Source organism: Mauremys mutica, chromosome 3 (assembly GCF_020497125.1).
Source record: "Mauremys mutica isolate MM-2020 ecotype Southern chromosome 3, ASM2049712v1, whole genome shotgun sequence".
NCBI lineage: Eukaryota > Metazoa > Chordata > Testudines > Geoemydidae > Mauremys > Mauremys mutica.
Window position 1 is genome coordinate 181,324,482 of NC_059074.1, and position 19,574 is coordinate 181,344,055.

The 19,574-nt window shown below is 42.0% G+C and overlaps 1 protein-coding gene across 8 annotated transcripts in view; it reads left to right on the plus strand.

Moving 5' to 3' along the window:
• Positions 1-19,574, plus strand: part of NRXN1 (neurexin 1) — a 1,323,847-nt gene that overhangs the window by 430,169 nt on the left and 874,104 nt on the right. The window lies entirely within an intron of this gene.

Sequence of the window (19,574 nt, forward strand, 5' to 3'; positions counted from 1 at the left end):
AAATCACTTGCATTATTATTCCAACCTCCATGACCTGACGTGATCTTTCACCATGTTTTGTTGGACCATGATAACTGGAAGCAATGGCAATTGAAAGTGACAAGTCCTGCCAGCCCGCCCATAGGAATGTGATAGTGCTATCTCTCAAAAACGAGAACAGTAATGTGTGCCACCATTGTTAGGCCTGTTTTTACTCTTTATACCTCTGGTGTGACACACAGTCATAACAGAATTAAATATTATAAATGATGTCAATATCATGTTTGAAGGTCCAGCATAAGCCGGAAACATTCAGAGTTAAGGAATCCAGTTTGTTCTGTTACTCTGCCATCACACTGGAGTAACTCCATAGCTGTCAATAGAGTTACTCCGGATTGCACTGGTGTAACTAGGAGCAGAATTCAGCCCAACATTTCTATTGTTACACACTGCAGAGCCAAGGTATTGCAGCAGAATGTGATATATAGCACCAGCTTAATTTTTCTACCTAAAGTCACTCTCTTGAGTTAAGATATGTGCAGCACAATGTTCTGTGCAACATCATACACTGTTATGAATCCACCATGAGCCAAATTTCAAGGCTTGGGAAAGTGAATACTTTCCTGTCTTCTGTAGCAGCTCCATTGCAATGCCACAGTATTTTCCAGAATACACAAAAAGAATAAAGGCAGAACTATGAAAAAAATGCATTTACTCTGTAAGGGTCAGATTTCAAAATCTGTACTCATGTTAGGTAGTCAATACTTATTGAAATTAAGTAGTAAGCTATTATTCAATGTAAGTAAAGTTATCACAATCTAGTCCTGTATGAAAATGTGTAATGAAAATGAGCTTTTTCTATGTGTATCTGAACAACATGATTGTCTTTATTTTATTTTCATAAACCTTATTAATTAGTGACATCTTGGTTTGAATTAAAGATGAGTATCTGAATGATATTTTTTCAAGTTTTGCAGTCTTATTACTTGACTATTTTTTAAAGAAATTGTCCCATTTTCTATTTTTTCTGATTTTTTTCATAATAGATTTTTGATTATGCTCCGATCACTGTGTATGTGACTGAAGAGAATGAGAAGAACAGTGTTGTAGTTATAAATGATTTTTATCTTTCTTTGAAGAGTTAGTCTTGATTGCCAGTCTAAGAAAGGTCAAGGTTATTCAGCTTCCACTTGACCTCCTTCTCTGAACAAGTAATCCACATTTCCCACACATTATAAAGTACAGAGTTGATAAGAGGCATTGAAGAGAACAACAAAATTCCAACATATTGCTTTGGCTTGACTGCACAAATTACAGTACAGACATGATGAAAACAGTAATTCTTTTGAGAAGACTACTTATATGAATGTATAATATGACTACTGCTTTGCCAAGTTTACAGTAGACAGTGATATGTGATCAGGGAAGTATTCTGACTGAATGTTCATGAACACAAAGGAGCGAATTAAATTTTGTTTTTCAATTATATCAGCTTATATTGTGAAAATCTGAGTTACAAAGGCTTCACATGACCTGTAGTTCATGAGTGGAATGTGTGCCATGAATGGAAATTATGTGTGTGCTTTGAGAAGAAAATAGGTACCCATTTAACCCAAATATAGAGCTCTACTTTTAGGAAGAAATAGCCCTGTCTACATTTCAAATACAAGAATGCCTGTTAGGGACTGTGGCTACTACAGCTTAGCTGTTCCTTAATCTGCTTACACACATGGTTGCAATTGGTAGCTAGGTAAACTGAACTGTAGCCATATTTGGTCACCAGGTGGAAACTGAGTGGATTATGAGAGATGGTTAAGATTCAGTCTCTGTTACCAATTGGATGTCTGTAATTAATTGTAAGGGGATAACTGAGTTGCAACCAGGTTGCCTAGCTGATGTACCTGTACTGTAGACGGGGCTTTTACTATATAAGGATGAATTTTACAGTTTTATTAATAATGGACTTAACTTCTAGCAATGTGAACGAAGTATTCAAGAAATAGTAATACTTGCATAGAATCTCCTTGTGCCATGAATTTAACTCAGGTTAATTTACAACGGTTAAATCAATTTGAGTGTATACTGAGGAAAGTAAGCAACAGATGGTGATGTTAAACTTACCTCTACTTGAACTTTTTGCATCCTTTATTAGATATTAATATTTTTAAGAAGTAGGGTACAGTGCTTGGGTCTCTTATGGAAATCATTGAATATTCAACCTTCTACCTGATTTAGTGTCATTTTAATTAACTAGTGGAACATGGATACATTTTACATTAACTGTAAAACTGGATTAGTGGTGATACATTTCAGATAGTTAGTTAATTTACTTATCAGAATGGGACTTTCCTCTCTGTAAAAAGATATTTAGAGTCATTTTTTAAATATTTCAATATATTAAGGTTATTTAAAAACATTCTTGGGTGAAACAAAATAAATTTCTAATAGAATATGCTTAGAGAACATTTTTTTTAAATTAAATGAGTTGAAGGTCCTTACAAAAAAGTGAAGTCAAAACTTTGAGGATTGTTTTAGTTGATATTTACTATTTCAAATTTAATATGAATTGACATTTCATGCTTTTTATTAAATATCAGGTGCATGACAGAATAAGAAAAATCCTTTGCAAGAAAATTTTTTGGTGATTTTGGAATCAAGCATGTTGTCTCTAAATATTCATTGAAGTATAGGTTCAAACTTGGTCTAGGACTATCCATAAAAAAGGTATTTTCACCAGTCATATAAACAAATATAATTAGAGGGACTCTGTGAAGAGAAAATAGTAGGTCTCCTGCTTGGAAGTTAAAGCAATGACTGAATTAGAAATGAGGTATAGGCACATTGGGTGAGATTCTGGCTCCATTGAATTCAGTGGGAGGTTTGCAATTGATTTCAGTGGGACTAGGATTTCACCTATAGTTATTTCTTCTTTTGTGAGGCTTGTTTCTCATCAGACCTGTGGTGAGAATGATACTGATCAACCCATTATGGTGTACGTTACCCTCTTTTGAAACAAACCTTCTTCCTTTAGTAGATGCAGATATATTCTATTTAGGTGTGTGTGCATCCAGTATACCAGAGCTGGAGAATTTTGCCTAACAGTACCCATAGGGGCAGTACTCATGCCCTGCGGCCCTTTCCCCCAGCCATGTAAGGGGAAGACTCCCTTAGGTCCTTCTCACGACCTGTAGCAAGAGTCAGTGCTCCTTTTGTACAGTAACTCCCCACTTAACGTCCTCCCGCTTAACGTTGTTTCGATGTTGTCCCTGCTCCATTACAGAACCTGCTCGTTTAAAGGCTGGGGGAAGGAGCAACGTCACAGCGTGCAGCCTCTCCCCTCCCTCCCCAGCCTCCCGAATGCCGCAAACCAGCTGATTACCATGGGCAGGATGCAGGGAAGGGATGGGGGAGGCTGCATGCCGCGTCCTTGCTCCTCCCCCCAGCCTCCTGAATGCTGCAAACCAGCTGATTGCAGCGGGCAGGAGGCAGGGGAGGGATGGGGGAGCTGCGTGCCATATCCTCCCCCCTCCCCCCAGCCTCCTGAACGCTGCAAACCAGCTGATTGCCACGGGCAGGAGGCTGCGGGGAGGGAGGAGGAGCAAGAATGCAGCATGCGGAGTAAAGGGAGAGGAGGTGGAGTGGGGGGAAGAAGAGGTAGGTTAAGGGTGGGGGCTTGGGGGAAAGGGTGGAGGTTAAGCGAGAGGACATTAAGTGGGGAGTTACTGTATTCAATTGTTTCTTTAAAATTGTTTAAAACTTATACCTGTATTAAATTGCTTGTTTAAAATGTATATAATGCCTTTTGTCTGGCAAAAAAAAATGTCCCTGGAACCTAACCCCCCCATTTACATTAATTCTTATGAGGAAATTGGATTCTCTTAACATCGTTTCTCTTAAAGTTGCATTTTTCAGGAACATAACTATAATGTTAAGTGAGGAGATACTGTAGTCTTTGACATGCACTTTTGGATTCAGTTTCAGAGAATTTTTTTCTTGTGTATAGTAGTTAGTAGTATCTTAAGTTAACGTTAGTGTTTAAATATTGTTAGAGCCATTGATTGCCTTATGTGCTGCCCTCACCAGGATTCAAGCATTGAACATTGTTTGGGGGAGCCATCCCCAACAGTGATCCCCACATGAGGTGCTTGTTTTGGTTGTTTTTGAAGGACTCGTCATGCTCTATCTGCATGTCAGTCACAAAGTGGATTCAGGTGGTGAGTGACTGGCAGCTGAAGCAGCACCTGCTTTAGCACTGAAGCCCTCATCTGATTGACAGTTACCTTTGGCTCTAGCAAGCGATGCTGCTCTGCTCTTGGGCTCTGACATTTCCTCCCAGAGGAAGAGGGGTCATTCTCTGTCCTCTGGTACAGTGAGGAAGAGGTCCCATAAAATGAATCAGGAACATTCCAGGTAGGGTGGCCAGATATCCCTACAAAATAGGGACAGTCCTGATATTTGGGGCTTTTTCTTCTATAGGCGCCTATTACCCGCCATACCTGTCCCGATTTTTTAACCTTGCTGTCTGGTCACCCTAATTCCAGGGCTCTGGGAGACTCTTACTCAACTTCTAAAAGGAATGCTGGACAGCACTGTACAACAAATCAGTCTAACTGCTCCCAAGCACCACACCAAGAGCAGTGAGATTCCATACCATTGACTCCAGCCATGGGGTATCTGTTGAGTCCTGTCCCAATGACATCAGTGCCAGCTGTCTCCATGACAACAGCATACCTAGTGGCATCAGAACTGCTTTGCCTTTGTTCCAGACTGTCCACTGGTTCAAGAGTTTGCTGGTGCCATGGCTTTTACTGCCTCATTCTCAGTTGTGCCTGTGTCACCTTCTGGCTGTGTCACAGAGTTACCAGGCTTATCAGCACCACAGCTTGCACTTCCCAGACTGTGGAGTTGAAGTGATGGTGGCCAAGACGTGTCTTAGTTCTGAACATGGCTGATGCTGAAGGCCCCCTCAGCCCTGGTGCATCCTTTGGCACTGTCATTGTCTTGGCAGCAGATTGATCCCTTCATCAAGTTCAATACCACCTTAGCCTTGGTACTGGCACCTCTCCCAGCACCCGGTGAGTGTGCATCTCATTCACCAGTGCTCGTCCCCCATTCCTCTTTGGCACCGATGATGCCCCTTTCTTGGGCTTCAGATGAATGTAACCATTTACCCTCATCAGAGCTGGCTCCCCTGTTGTCACCAGAGAACCTCTGGGACTCCTCAAGATCCAGACTGAAGTCATCGTCACCCTCATTGTCAGATAGGATCCAGAGATTGCCATCAGATCACCAATAGTACTAAAAATTGGCATCTGTCCTGCAGTCAGGATAGAGGCTCTTGGCTTGTTGCAACCTGGCCATCCATGTGATATCCGTATGCTCAATAGTGTCCTTGGGATACTCCTTAATCCCTGAGGTTTCACTACTTGACCCGCTTCAGAGCAAGATCATTGATCTTGAGGGTGGGTCCTGCTCCCAACCCATCTCATCTGAGAAAGACTGCTGAGCCCATTCCCTCTGGACTTCTATAATTGTTCTGACTGGATCCTATGGTGTAAGAACAGCACCCATCACTGGAGCAGCAAACTGCCATTCTTCCTTCCATTCTCTCTTGGTGACTCTACCATGCTGGAATCTTCCTCTCCCTTGATGCCTGGGGACTTGAAGGCATTTCAGGACCTCCTGACACATGTGACCACTATCTTGGGTATCCAGGCAGAAATCTTTCAGAAGGCTACGCATAAACTGCTGGAAGTTCTCCAGTCATAAGCTCCAGGGAGAGTAACCCGCCTGATAAATAAGGCTCTTTTGAAACCTGCAGAGGCCCTCTGGAATACTCCATTATCTTCTACAGCAAAGCATTTGGAGAAGTGGTATTTCATTCCCATGCATGGTTTTTAGGGCTTTAACTCCCAGAGGCCCTCTGGAATACTCCATTATCTTCTACAGCAAAGCATTTGGAGAAGTGGTATTTCATTCCCATGCAGGGTTTTTAGGGCTTTAACTCCCACTTGGCTCCTAACTGTCTGGTGGTAACTGCAGCAAATGACTGGGCATGCCAGGGAAGGTATAAGTCCATCCATAAGGACAAAAAGTCAAAAAGGATGGATTTAATGGGGAGGAACATTTATACCTCCTCTTCTCTGCACATGCACATCGCAAACCAGCAGGCATTGCTCTCTGTGTATGACTGTCAATTGGGCGGCCAAATCTAATTTTGTGGAGAAGTTGCCAGAACTCTCCAGAGGGGAATTGATGGCATTCATTGTGGAAGGTTATGTGGTAACCAAGACCTCATTGTAGTCAGTTCTGGACATATCTGATGCTACAGCCAGAATTATGGCATTGGCTGTGACCATGAGGAGAGCCTAATGGCTACAGAATTTGGGCATTGCACCTGATGGTGCAGCAGACCATTGAGGACTTTACCATTTGATGGTCAGGTTTTGTTTTCAGAAAAAAGAGAGAATCCTTGAAAAGACTTCCAAGCTACTTTGTGTTCATTGGGAGTATATACTCTGGCCATGAAGAGATGCCATTATAGCGATCAGAAGCAACAGCAGCAGTACCCCTCACAGCATTTTTTTTGACATTTTGTAGATGTTTTGTAAGGCAGGAGGATTACTCCTAGAAAGGCCACAGATCCCAGGGGAGAAGGTCTGATTCTGGGTTTAACCAACTGAATCATCCTCCTTTCCCTCTCTCCTCTTTCCCCAGCATCCAGCAAGCGCCCATTCTGACTCATGTGTCAGGACACCAATCCAATGATGACCTCTCTTTCTCCAGCTCTTCTTTTTGGAGACAAGCTGGTTTGTTTTTATAGTGTTTGGGACTTGATTATCCTGGACAACTGAATCCTAAGTACTGTCAGATCTGGTTATGCCATACAGTTCATCTCCATCCCTCCTCCCTACCCCGCCCCTCTTCTGGGACCAGCCTCATGAGATACTGCTCCTCAACCAGGTCCAGTCTCTACTGGCTCTGGGGGCTGGAGAAGTGCTCCCGCTGCAGCAATAGGGACAGGGGTTCTACTCCCTATATTTTCTGGTTTCCAAGCCCAAGGGAATGATGAGATCTATCCTTGATCTCCGCAATCTCAACAAATACATGTGATTCCATATGGTCACCCCAGCAGCTATCCTACCCTGTTTGAATCACAATAACTGATTTGCTGCCCTGGACCTTCAGGATGCTTATTTTGATGTAGCAATCCTTCTGAGCCACAAGAAGTTCCTCAGGTTACAAACCATGCTACAAACCATGCTGCTTTTTGGCCTCTCTTCCACGCGCCAGGTGTTTACCAGATATATGATTCTGATAACAGCATATCTCAGGAAGAGGGGAATTAATATCTTCCCATATCTGGATTATTGCTTGATAAGGAGCAGGTCCATAGAGGAAGGCCTCTGTTCACTTCACACTACACCTACTTAGGTGTCATCCTAAACAGCAGGAAGTCAACATTGGTTCCAATTTGAAGTTAGTTTGAGAGTGTTTCTGCTGACTGAGCAAATCCAGGCGATTTGCCACCTATGGAGCTGCAATCTCAAATCCAGCCCGAGTATGCCTGAGGTTGCTAGGATGCATGCACACAAGTAGTCCATTATGCCAGGCAGCACCTACGTCCTTTTTTGATGTGGCTGAAGTTGGTCTACTGTCCGAATCACCGTCCCTTGGACAGACTGGTCTGACTTTCTCCACCAAACCTGGACTCCTTACGGTGGTGAATGGTTCAAGGCAATGTGTGCCAGGGCATTTCCTTTGCTTGGTCCCCACCAACCAGGACTATGGTCACCAATGCCTCCTTAATAGCTTGTGGAGCACATCTGGGGTTGCTGAAAGTTCAAGTCCTATGGTTGGAATGCCCTGGAGCATGACTGTCTGGCCCTTCGAGATCACATTAGGAAGTCGATGGTGCACATCCTCACCAACAATAGCACCACAATGTGAACAAACAGGTGAATGTTACTCGTCCTGGGAAGCAGCCCAGGAATAACCACAACAAAGGATGGGCTCGAGCCGCACTGAGGGTTGATTTATTGGCATCCCTTACTTGCGCAATTATACTCACACACAAAACACATGCCTGCTGGCAGGCTGCAGGTGCAGATGTTGGTTATTATTTCATAAGTGGCTGAGGTTGTCCAGGTGACAGCTGCCCAGAGATTGTCCGCAAGGTGACGAAAGTCTCCTTTGGATCCACAGGAGGCTCTACTGCTTCCAGTCCAGTCCCGAGTTTAGCATGCTGTTACATTTCCTTCTTGGTACCCTATCAGGCCACCCGTCTCGAAATTTTTACCTTCACTATGATAATATCATGGTTCCATAAAAGGCGATATTTGCTTCTTTGTTTTGCCATTGGCTGTCACTCTCACTATCTCATTTATTCCTTATATTAATTGATTACATATTCATAAGCATGAATACAATTGATTATACAGAGCAATACAGTTTTAAGCAAGCATCTAACATCATTGGGGAGCTTCCACTGCTTGTGGCTTTGTAACAGCATAACAGGAAACTGTGCAAACTGCACTCGAAAGAGTAAATGGGGGTGGGGCTGCGTCCAGCTACAGGGAGCACAGTCCAACGTGCAGTGTCAGGAGGTGATCAGGCTCTGGCAGTTTTGTGTCAGGGAAAAAATTACATCTGTGGCCGATCACTTACCTGAGATCCAGAATCATCTGGTGGATCCCTCAGCTGAAATTTCTCCTTGAGTCAAGAATAGTACCTGAAGCTCAGAATCATGCAGTCCAGTTTTTTGCAGTTTGGGGAATCTGAACAATCTACCTGTTTGCCACGAGAGACAGCAAGAAATGCTAGCTGTTTTGCTCCCAGAGGAGTCTGTTTGGGCTTCTTTACTGATGCTTTTCACCTGAGTTGGGAATTAGCGCTCCTGTGCCAATTCCGATAATCCTATAGGCCATTCTCATGCTGAACTTGGGCGATGCCAAGCTCATTCTCATTGCTCCATCATGGCCAAGAAAATATTGATTTTCCAACCTCCTCACCTTATTGGTTCGGACTCCCATCTCCCTTCCTCTTCATCTGGATCTCCTGACTCATCATTAAGGTCAGATTTTGTGTCCAGCTCTCAGCTGTCTTACATCTCACAGCAAGGATGCTGCATGGTTAGATTAGGAGGAGGAACAAAGTTCAGAGGCAGTTCAGTAAGTCCTACTCAGTAGTAGGAAGTCCTCCACCAGAGTGACCTATTCAGCCAAGCGGAAGTGATTCTTGGTATCGTCATTACCCTGGAGAGTTCATATGAAGCTGGCTTGTATCCAGGACATCTTGGAGGACCTGTTACACTTTCAGCCTTCTCATCTTGCACTTAGTTTACTGAGAGTCCACCTGGCAGTGATTTCAGCATTTCATCCACTCATCCATGGGAAATCTTTTCAAACCCCATGGCAGTGAGGTTCTTGGTCTCTACCCACCAGTTAAAGAGCTGATTCTTTTGTGGGCCTTAATACTGTCTTAGCAGCTCCATTTGAGACTCTAGCAACTTCTTTCTCACTTCTGTGTCAGAAAACTGCCTTCCTTGTAATGATAACATCCACAAGGAGGGTGGCTGAGTTGCAGGTTTGATGGCAGAACCCCCTTACACACAATTTTCTAAAGATAAGTAACCATGTGGCTGCACCCTAAGTCTTTATCCAAAGTGGTTTCCCAGTTTCACTTGAATGGAGCTATATGTTTCAGTGTTCTTCCTTAAGCCTTATTCAACTCCAGAAGAATATCATCCTCACAGACTGGATGTCAGGCAATGTTTAGCTTTTTATCTAGATGGGACCAAACCTTTCTGCTCCTCATCTATTTTGTTAGTTTCATCTGCAGACTGGGTGGAGGGTCAAGCGATTTCTTCATAGATGATCTCCAGGTTGATAACTTCCTGTATCATTAGAGCATACAAAGTAGCATAAAATGTGCAAGCTCATTCCATGAAAGCCCCAGAATGTCAAGATTTATTTCTAAATGATTGATGTTCCTATATCAGTAACTTGCAGGGCTGCCTCTTGGTCCTCTGTGCATACTTTTACAAACCACTATGCTATTACTGCTGCGTCCAGATCAGGTGCAATCTGTGGGAAGGGAACCCCAAATTCCTTGTTTAAATAGACTCCCAACTCCACCTCCTACAAGTACTGGTAGTGAATCATCTATGCTGTGTAAAATGGTGCCCCATTCTACGTCACCAGTTGCAAATTTTAAAATTTGACAGACAAAAATCAGTGGAGTGGAAGTTTTACTTGTGTGTGACTCTTTGTTTTTTATAAAATGCCTATTTACATATATATACACACTGTCCAACCGTGTTCTGTAAGGTTGTAATTTTTGTGTTTCTAGTCATAACACAAACCAGAAGACAAATTTCACTGATTTGCTGTATTTTAATAGAGCAACAAGCTAAATATAAACAGCAGTATTCAACAATTTACTGTAGTTTAGTACTACTCTTCTGTTGATACACATGAGACTAAATTTGATGTTTTTATTCTGTAGTCAACATTTTAATTTAAATTCTAGGTCTTCAGATAAAAAAGGCAAATCTTTGCCATTGAAGGCTTTTTAAAAAAAAATTCAGTCGCAATTGAAACTTGTATTAAAATATCTGAACCTAAGCTTAAATTGTAGAAGTCAGAGATGGAAATATATCTATTATGTAGATCATCCTGTCAATCACTCTGTCAGTGCAAGATTGTTGTCTACATTATTTTTGTATACTGTAATGATAGATATATTGTATTATTACAGGACATGACATTACACTGTTGAACAAAAGTCTGTAAGACAGTAATTTATAAAATTGTTTGAATTTTCCGTAGATTATAGGCCAGATCCTTAGTTTGTGTATGCCAGCATAGCTCCACTGACCTTGGTGGAGTTACACCAATTTACCTGAGCTGAGAATCTGGCCCAATATAGCTATACAGTAGTATGTAATAAGATATGTAATAATATCAATTCTTTAAAAAAAATAATAATTCAGTGAACTCTCTAGTTCTCATATGTTACAGAACTGGGTACACTAAGTGAAGGTAGGTGTTATGTCAGCAAGCACTGTGCAATCTTTTTGCACACAGAGGGACTATTTCATCTTCTGCTTGATGTGTAATACCTCTGGCATCCAAGTGACAGATGACCAGTCAACTGAGATTGCCACTTGTAGCACGTTTTTGTGATGTAGGCAAAGTATCAAACTCCAGTGTTTTCTGGTGGTTTAAGAGAGATTCACTCACTGCACAAAGCTCAGACAAGCCTTGCATTCATTCCACTCCTGCCCTTAATGATGGGCTTATGTCAGGGTTAAGTGGTGTGCAAGACACAGAAATGTCATCCATTGTTGTGTGTAGTACATTTATCCCACTGTGCCCAAACCACACAGGATATGAGTCTGTAACAGCTTCCAGCTGTGGGAATTATTCCTGTAGCTACAGGTATTGAGACTTACGCTTTCAGCTGTGGATGTCCCAATTCAATGCCTGGTCATTATAAAAGCCCTTTGTACACATGGTGAATTTCATCCTTGGTGCCTAAAGGCTCTGTTCTGAAAATTGACATTTTACTATCCATGACATGAAGCTTACAATATTTTTATGTTTTTATATAAAGTCAGATAGGACTAGTTCACCCATTCCTGTAGGAGAAGCTGGGGGAAGGGAAACTTTGTAAAGTTACTCTTGCATGACTTCTACCACTGTTCTCTCAGGTGGCGGGGTTTTCCTAGGCATCAAATGGGCAGTGAGTTTGACCCCTTATAAGGCCTCCAGCATCACAGCTTCACTGCCTGATATCCCACTTCTACAAGGACATTTTTGTTGCACAGAGGGGTTCTGCACAAAAAAGTAGGGCCTGAAGCTGGATTATGTCTTGAACAGACTGGTTAGTGTCTGGAGAGAGGACAGTGTGCGTAGCAGCCACTCCACCCAAAGATCCCTGACCTCATGTCATCTAGAAATGGAGCATGGTGCTACAGAACAGGCTGAACTTCCCCCTAATCCCCAAATGTTGTGGGAGATCTACATGCACACAAGGTTCTTTCCATGCATAGATTCATGTGAGACAACCTAGCTTACAGAAACTGTTCTGCAAAAATTAACAGTTGCGTAATCCTTGTAATAATTAAAATACCGTCTCAGTGTTGTCTTCAGGATGTAAGAGGTTGTTTGTATTTGAGCAGTCATGATGTAGAACAAAATGAACCCACTCTGTTAGGAAGCAGCTGGAAAGAAAGTGTTAAGTCAATATGCTAGATATATTTTAAAATACAATCAAGAAATAATCAATACAACCTGATAGGGAATGTAGGGGAAAGCAGAACTACAGGCATAAGCCAATATAGGAAGTGGTTGATCATGAGATAGAAATATTGTTGTGGTTGTTTTTTTGTCTGGGGTAACTAACAATTTTGAAGAATTGGGATTTTGTGAAGTAAGGCTATTAATTATTTGTGTATATTTGAACTTCCTGGGTCTATTTTCTAGGCTCATATGGCCTTGTTGTATGCCACCAAAGTACATCCAGCTGTTAGAAAGGCGAGGAACAGAGGGCATGGCCTTCTGAAATGGAAGATTGGTTAGGAATATTCCTTCTCTATCTGTTAAGGTTATAAATAAAAATGTCTAAATAAAATGACAGGTGACTGACAAAGTTCCTGTCTGTTCCACTTTCTGCAGACCTAGAATTGGACTGGTCTACGCTATCGCTTAAGTCGATGTAACTTATGATGTTCAGGGGTGTGAAAAAGACACCCCCCCAAGTGACGCAAGTTACATCGACTTAATTGCTGCTGACGCTGGTGCTATGTCAGCGGGAGATGCTTTTCCATAGACATAGCTTCCACTTCTTGCTCTCCTGTTGGCATTGGTGCAGCTGTACTGCTCTAGCACTGTAGTATAGACTTACTCTTTGATTGAGGGTAGGCAAATAATAGCATCACCTACCTACTAGTAAGTATGCCCAAGAGCCTGGTACATTAAAGCATGAATCTGCCCATTAAAGTGTGGATGTCAGAGCTGTACACACCACTTCAGGGTATCAAGGCTAGAATGGGCCAAAGCCTAGTCTCACTGAAATCAGTAGAAATTTTGCAACTTACTTCAGTGGGACCAGAATTTGGCTCTAAATTAAAAAGACCAGGATGTGATTGCAGAGCCATTGGCCATTATCTTTGAAAACTCATGGCGAACAGGAGAGGTCCGGGATGACTGGAAAAAGGCTAATGTAGTGCCCATCTTTAAAAAAGGGAAGAAGGAGGATCCGGGGAACTACAGGCCAGTCAGCCTCACCTCAGTCCCTGGCAAAATCATGGAGCAGGTCCTCAAGGAATCAATTCTGAAGCACTTAGAGGAGAGGAAGTGATCAGGAACAGTCAGCATGGATTCACCAAGGGCAAGTCATGCCTGACTAACCTAATTGCCTTCTATGAGGAGATAACTGGGTCTGTGGATGAGGGGAAAGCAGTGGATGTGTTATTCCTTGACTTTAGCAAAGCTTTTGATACGGTCTCCCACAGTATTCTTGCCAGCAAGTTAAAGAAGTATGGGCTGGATGAATGGACTATAAGGTGGTTAGAAAGCTGGCTAGATCGTTGGGCTCAACGGATAGTGATCAATGGCTCCATGTCTAGTTGGCAGCCGGTTTCAAGTGGAGTGCTCCAAGGGTCAGTCCTGCGGCCAGTTTTGTTCAATATCTTCATTAATGATCTGGAGGATGGAGTGGACTGCACTCTCAGCAAGTTTGCAGATGACACTAAACTTGGAGGAGTGGTAGATATGCTGGAGGGTAGGGATAGGATACAGAGGGACCGAGACAAATTAGAGGACTGGGCCAAAAGTAACCTGATGAGGTTCAACAAGGACAAGTGCAGCATCCTGCACTTAGGATGGAAGAATCCCATTCATTGTTACAGACTAGGGACCGAATGGCTAGGAAGCAGTTCTGCAGAAAAGGACCTAGGGGTTACAGTGGACGAGAAGCTGGATCTGAGTCAACAGTGTGCCCTTGTTGCCAAGAAGCCTAATGGCATTTTGGGCTGTATAAGTAGGGGCTTTGCCAGCAGATCGAGGGACGTGATCATTCCCCTCTATTCAACATTGGTGAGGCCTCATCTGGAGTACTGTGTCCAGTTTTGGGCCCCACACTACAAGAAGGATGTGGAAAAATTGGAAAGAGTCCAATGGAGGGCAACAAAAATGATTAGGGGGCTGGAGCACATGACTTATGAGGAGAGGCTGAGGGAACTGGGATTGTTTAGTCTGCAGAAGAGAAGAATGAGGGGGGATTTGATAGCTGCTTTCAATTACCTGAAAGGGGGTTCCAAAGAGGATGGATCTAGACTGTTCTCAGTGGTACCTGATGACAAAACAAGGAGTAATGGTCTCAAGTTGCAGTGGGGGAAGGTTTAGGTTGGATATTAGGAAAAAAGTTTTTCACTCAGAGTGGTGAAGCACTGGAATGGGTTACCTAGGGAGGTGGTGGAATCTCCTTCCTTAGAGGTTTTTAAGGTCAGGCTTGACAAAGCCCTGGCTGGGATGATTAAGTTGGGAATTGGTCCTTCTTTGAGCAGGGAGTTGGACTAGATCACCTCCTGAGGTCTCTTCCAACCCTGATATTCTATGATTCTATGATTCTAGGATGCAAGTAGGTGCATGTAACATTATCCAGTGAAAATGAAAGGCCCATGTTTTCAATTGGAATGTGTATACTAAAAAAAGCAAATACAATCCAGTGTGAGAATAACAAGCTCTCCCTACCATTACATGCTTGAATACAATATATATATTTATATACTTTAAAAGATACTTTACATAGGAAAAAGTGAACTATTGATGTTTTCATTGAACATATGATGCAGAGTCCATAATATATTGAACCTTGCTGGGACAATTCTACAGTTATCCTGTTAATAAGAACATTTTCACTAAGGAAAGTTTATTGTGCATGACTTTTTCTGCTGCAATCATCTTAGTTGTTAGTAGCTGAAATTGGAAAATTGATTTGAGCATAATTGTCCATTTAAAACTTTCAAATTTCTTGAAAGTCTAGCTACAGCCAGGCATATCCTGGTGTGAATATCTTATGGTAGTTATTTGTCAGGGTAATACCTTATATATAGTTCCTGATGACTACATTTTGTATTTGTTGCAATATTTCAGACTTGTCATACCTTCCATTTCTATTTTTACAGAAGCACTGGGAGCTTTGATGTAGTACTTAAAGAATATTGTACAAAACATCACCAATATGAGGTTAAATGCAGTAGTTCCAATCAATGGCAAACTTAAACCAATGGGGGTTTTGACAGAGTAAGGAGTGAAAGAACAGACTGTTGTGAAGAGCAATCTACAATATTAGATTTCATATGAAAAACTCAGGGGAAATGATTTTGAAGTACCTTCAAAGAATCTTCTTATTCTTGGATATCTGAAAATTGAAATTATTTTGGTGTTATAGCAAAATAGCAACTATATATTGCATGTAACATAAACTGCTGAATTAGTAAACTCCTGCTGAACCATCATTTTATTTTTGTTTTCCATATTCCAATTGGGATAACCAAAACAACCTCAAGTCAAGACTATATTTTCATGTAATTAATTAGCCTCATAATTCTTAATATTTTTAACTTGCTACATTTAGTTTTTAAACTCCATTATGGAAAACCAGTTGACTTGTTGGAATTAAGTTGTAATAAATATTTTACATAAATATTGTTGGCTTAGAGAGAGAATGGCTTAACTGTGAACATTATTGGGCGTAACAAAGGTTGTACAACACATCTTTAGCATTCTGTCAAGCCTATGCACCATGATGTAGCAATGCTCATCAAGTAGAACACTCTGAATCTTGGGGTCAATAAAAATCCACAATACTGTGTTTGCTAGCCATTTGTATATCCAATTTACTAATTAAAGAGGAATCTGGTGAATTCCCCACATCTCCTGCTGACTCCTCATTGCACACACTTTAAAGCCCTTTGGTAGTTAGTCCTTAGTTTATTTTCTTCCAGTTGTCATAGCAACTTACAAAACCCTCACCCCAGCGGAAGCCATCAAAGATTTATTTGCTAAATCACAAAAAAGGGGTGGGGGTGGGGGGTAGGGTAGAATACAAACCTCAGGCTTATGGGGAAAATTGGACCATTTCAAATGAGGTTTAAATTACAATTACAGAAATAAGGGTTGTGGTTTGGGTTTTTTGTTGTGGCTATTTTTTGAAGTACATACAATGAAAAGGGAAAGATTTCACCAGTTATAAATTTGTAACTGGCATTTTTAATACATTTACAGTATGAACAGAATAAATGTAAGGATTGTATAAATTGCAGATAATATCCTAATAACACAATCAATTCAGATCTTCAACAGATACAGGATTTTTTTTTAAATCTGAGGTTAGATTGTCTTTTCTGCTAACATACATGAGGGAGACCCTAATCTGGAGAGCCAGCCCCTGTCAATTAGATGTGAGAGGAGTGCTAAAACTTCTGCACCAGTCCCGCTGTCTAAGACCTTGCCAATACCTCTCTACTGCTAGTAAGTGCAACTTGGAAGGCAAGAACAGGACTGAGCCAAGCAGGGATGTGAAAAATCCTCTTAGATCCCCTTTGTGGCTGTTACTGAGTAGTCATTTGGGGACAGACTAGTGGTGTCTGATGCTCCAAATAATTGGTGGAGCTTCATGTAGTAACCTGTCTCTCTCCCACCCAACCCCTCAGATGTACAACCTTCCTACACCCAAGACTGATTACTGAAAATGAAGAAGTGGCTAGCACACTGAGGTCAGAGGGAGCCACTGGGTCACAGAGAAGTGTTTTGTTGAGGAGGGAGGTGGGGAACTGAAAAGAAAAAGAGGCTTGAAAAAAACAGGACACAACAATAAAAGGTAAAATGGAAAAAAATAGTATTTACCCTTTTTCCCTTCATTTTTCCCCAGTGCGAGCTTCCCCCTCTCCAGTCACTTTTTCCCTAGCCAGCCTGCTCCCATACACCAACACCCTTATTCATCAATTGACTCTGCTCCTCTCTGCAGTCAATTCTGCCAATGCAACCTTTCCCCCCTTCCAGCTCAGAACCTCTTCAACTTTCCACCTGCTCAAATGCCCTTCAAAAACCTGCTATCCTCCAGACTGAGACCATTTCCTCTCCCACATCTAACTTAAGTGCTCCTTCAGGCCCCAAACCTCTTCATCTTACACTTCCAGGCTCATAATGCTTACACCCAACATTCCCAGCTCAGAACACTTGTTATCAGGCTCAGAATGCTTCCTCCCCTATCCCACATACCTGAAACCCACTGTTACCAGGACCAGAGCCGCCCCCCCCATTCCTTTCCACCAAAAAATCACTACATCATTGCTGGACCTGGATAAGGATAAGGATAAGCAGAGGAAGCAGGGAAGGAATGAGAGTGCAGAGAGTGCTGTCATCTGTCTCTGTGGGGCTAATGGGAAATAGCCTCACAGAAGCCTGCATTCTATGCCCTGTGCTACCTGCAAGTGGTGTGGGACCAGAACTCCCTACGTGGCAGCAAGGTGTACTGCAACCTACAGTACATCAGCCATAGTACAGGATGTCGACTGCATGAGAGGCAGCTGTGGCATTATTAACCCCTAATCAGTATCTGCCACTTGCACCAAGCTATTGGAAGCATGGCTCCTGCTGGAGCTACACTGCCCGGAAGCATGGGAACCCCCAAGAGAGCTATAGAGAGGGATAGACGTCCTTTCTTTAAGCATTGCTTTTTGACACTGTGGACCCCTAACAATTCTGCACAGTGCATTGTGAGAGGTAACCCCTGCAAGCACAAACTATCCCATTTACTCTACTATGGCTCTGCATGGGTGCCAGGGTCCATTTGCCCAGTGCACCTTGCAGTATCAGGATCTAAAACACCAGTCTTGCAGGCCTTGCTTTGGGGAAATACAATAAGGAAAGTGACAAAAATTGCTGCAGCCAGTTAGCGTAGACGTAGTCTGACTAAAAGAAATAAATACTTTAGTTATCCATAGGCTTTAAAATCATCGCAGCATTGCAAACATTTTGCCCCAACTTATTTATTGCCTCTTCAGTAAATACTAATAAAATGATTCCTTTATTTCGTTTCCATTATAAATATAAAGATTAGCATGTAATTATGAATTTCTTTGTGCTGAATATCAAACCAGCCTCATTGTTAGCAATTAAACACATCATTAAAGAATGTGTGCAAGATAAAAGCACTAGTTTACTTGACTGGATGAATCCGAAACTGTCATTAATGTCTGCTAGTTTTACTATATTAGACATTTGTCCTTTTTTCCCCCTGATGAAAGTCTAGTTGGTCAAATCACATCAAAAGTGCTTTTGTAATATTGCAATAGAAAATAGTAAGGAATAAAATCTCATTTAAAAACAAACGGATTTAGTTTCAGCTCCTGAGCTGCTGTAAACTAACCCCAGATTCAGTCTTTTTAAAAAGATTGAGACATTTGCTTGGCTGGTGTGAAGCAACTTCATGGAACGTGGCTGATTTACACCAGTTGAATACCTGGCTCTAGAACTCTCATAAACATACTTTTTTGTGGTACTGGAAAGTTTTAGGATGTGATTTTGATTGTTAACCACCTCATTAAACTTCATGGGCTTAATCCTGTTGTTTTGATTGGTTCTGGACATAAACTCTCCATTCATTTTTAATGGGCATTTTGTCCAGGTCAGGGTTGCAGAATTGAGCTCAACACATGGACTTGCAAATTTTCAATAGCTGAAATTAGGTTTCTTTCTACATTAACTCTTAAGATGGGCAGACCACTCGTATCCATACCAATACTGGTTCTTATGAACATCATGACTGATATTGGTATCTCTTTAATGATGAACTGTGTTCAGCCTTTCAACCTGGTTTCACCATTGCTAATGTCCTCCCAATCAGATATGCTCATTCTCTTCTGTAATTAAGGGTGGGCTGGAAGGAGCCCCATTTGAGAGACTGCTAAAATTGTAGCCATTTCTAAATGTGTGCATCTTAATAGGGTGATGAGCACTGGCTGGCACAGCAGAGATCTTAGTTTGGTAACTAGCATTCTTATTTCAAAAGGCTGAGATTTTGGTGGTAATATGGGCCACATTGTGAAGCTCTTACACTTATAGGTGAATAGTTACTCACATGAGTAGTTCCATTGACTCTAATGAAACTATTTCTACAACGAACTGCTTGTCCATATGGGACCCCAAAATTGGTCTGATGAGGTTAGAACTTACATCTAGGCCTGGTCCACACTGGGGGGCAGTGTCGAGGTAAGATACGCAACTTCAGCTATGGGAATACCGTAGCTGAAGTCGAAGTATCTTATCCCGACTTACCTCCTGTCCTCACCACTCGGGATTGACGTCCGTGGCTCCCCCGTCGACTCCGCTACCGCCACTCGCTCCGGTGGAGTTCCGGAGTCGACGGGAACGCGTTCGGGGATCGATATATCGCGTCTAGATGAGACGCGATATATTGATCCCCGCAAAATCGATCGCTGCCCGCCGATTCAGCGGGTAGTCTGGACATACCCTAGGGTATGGTTCCCTGTTTATTGTGCCTGAATATTTTTTTGCAGATGA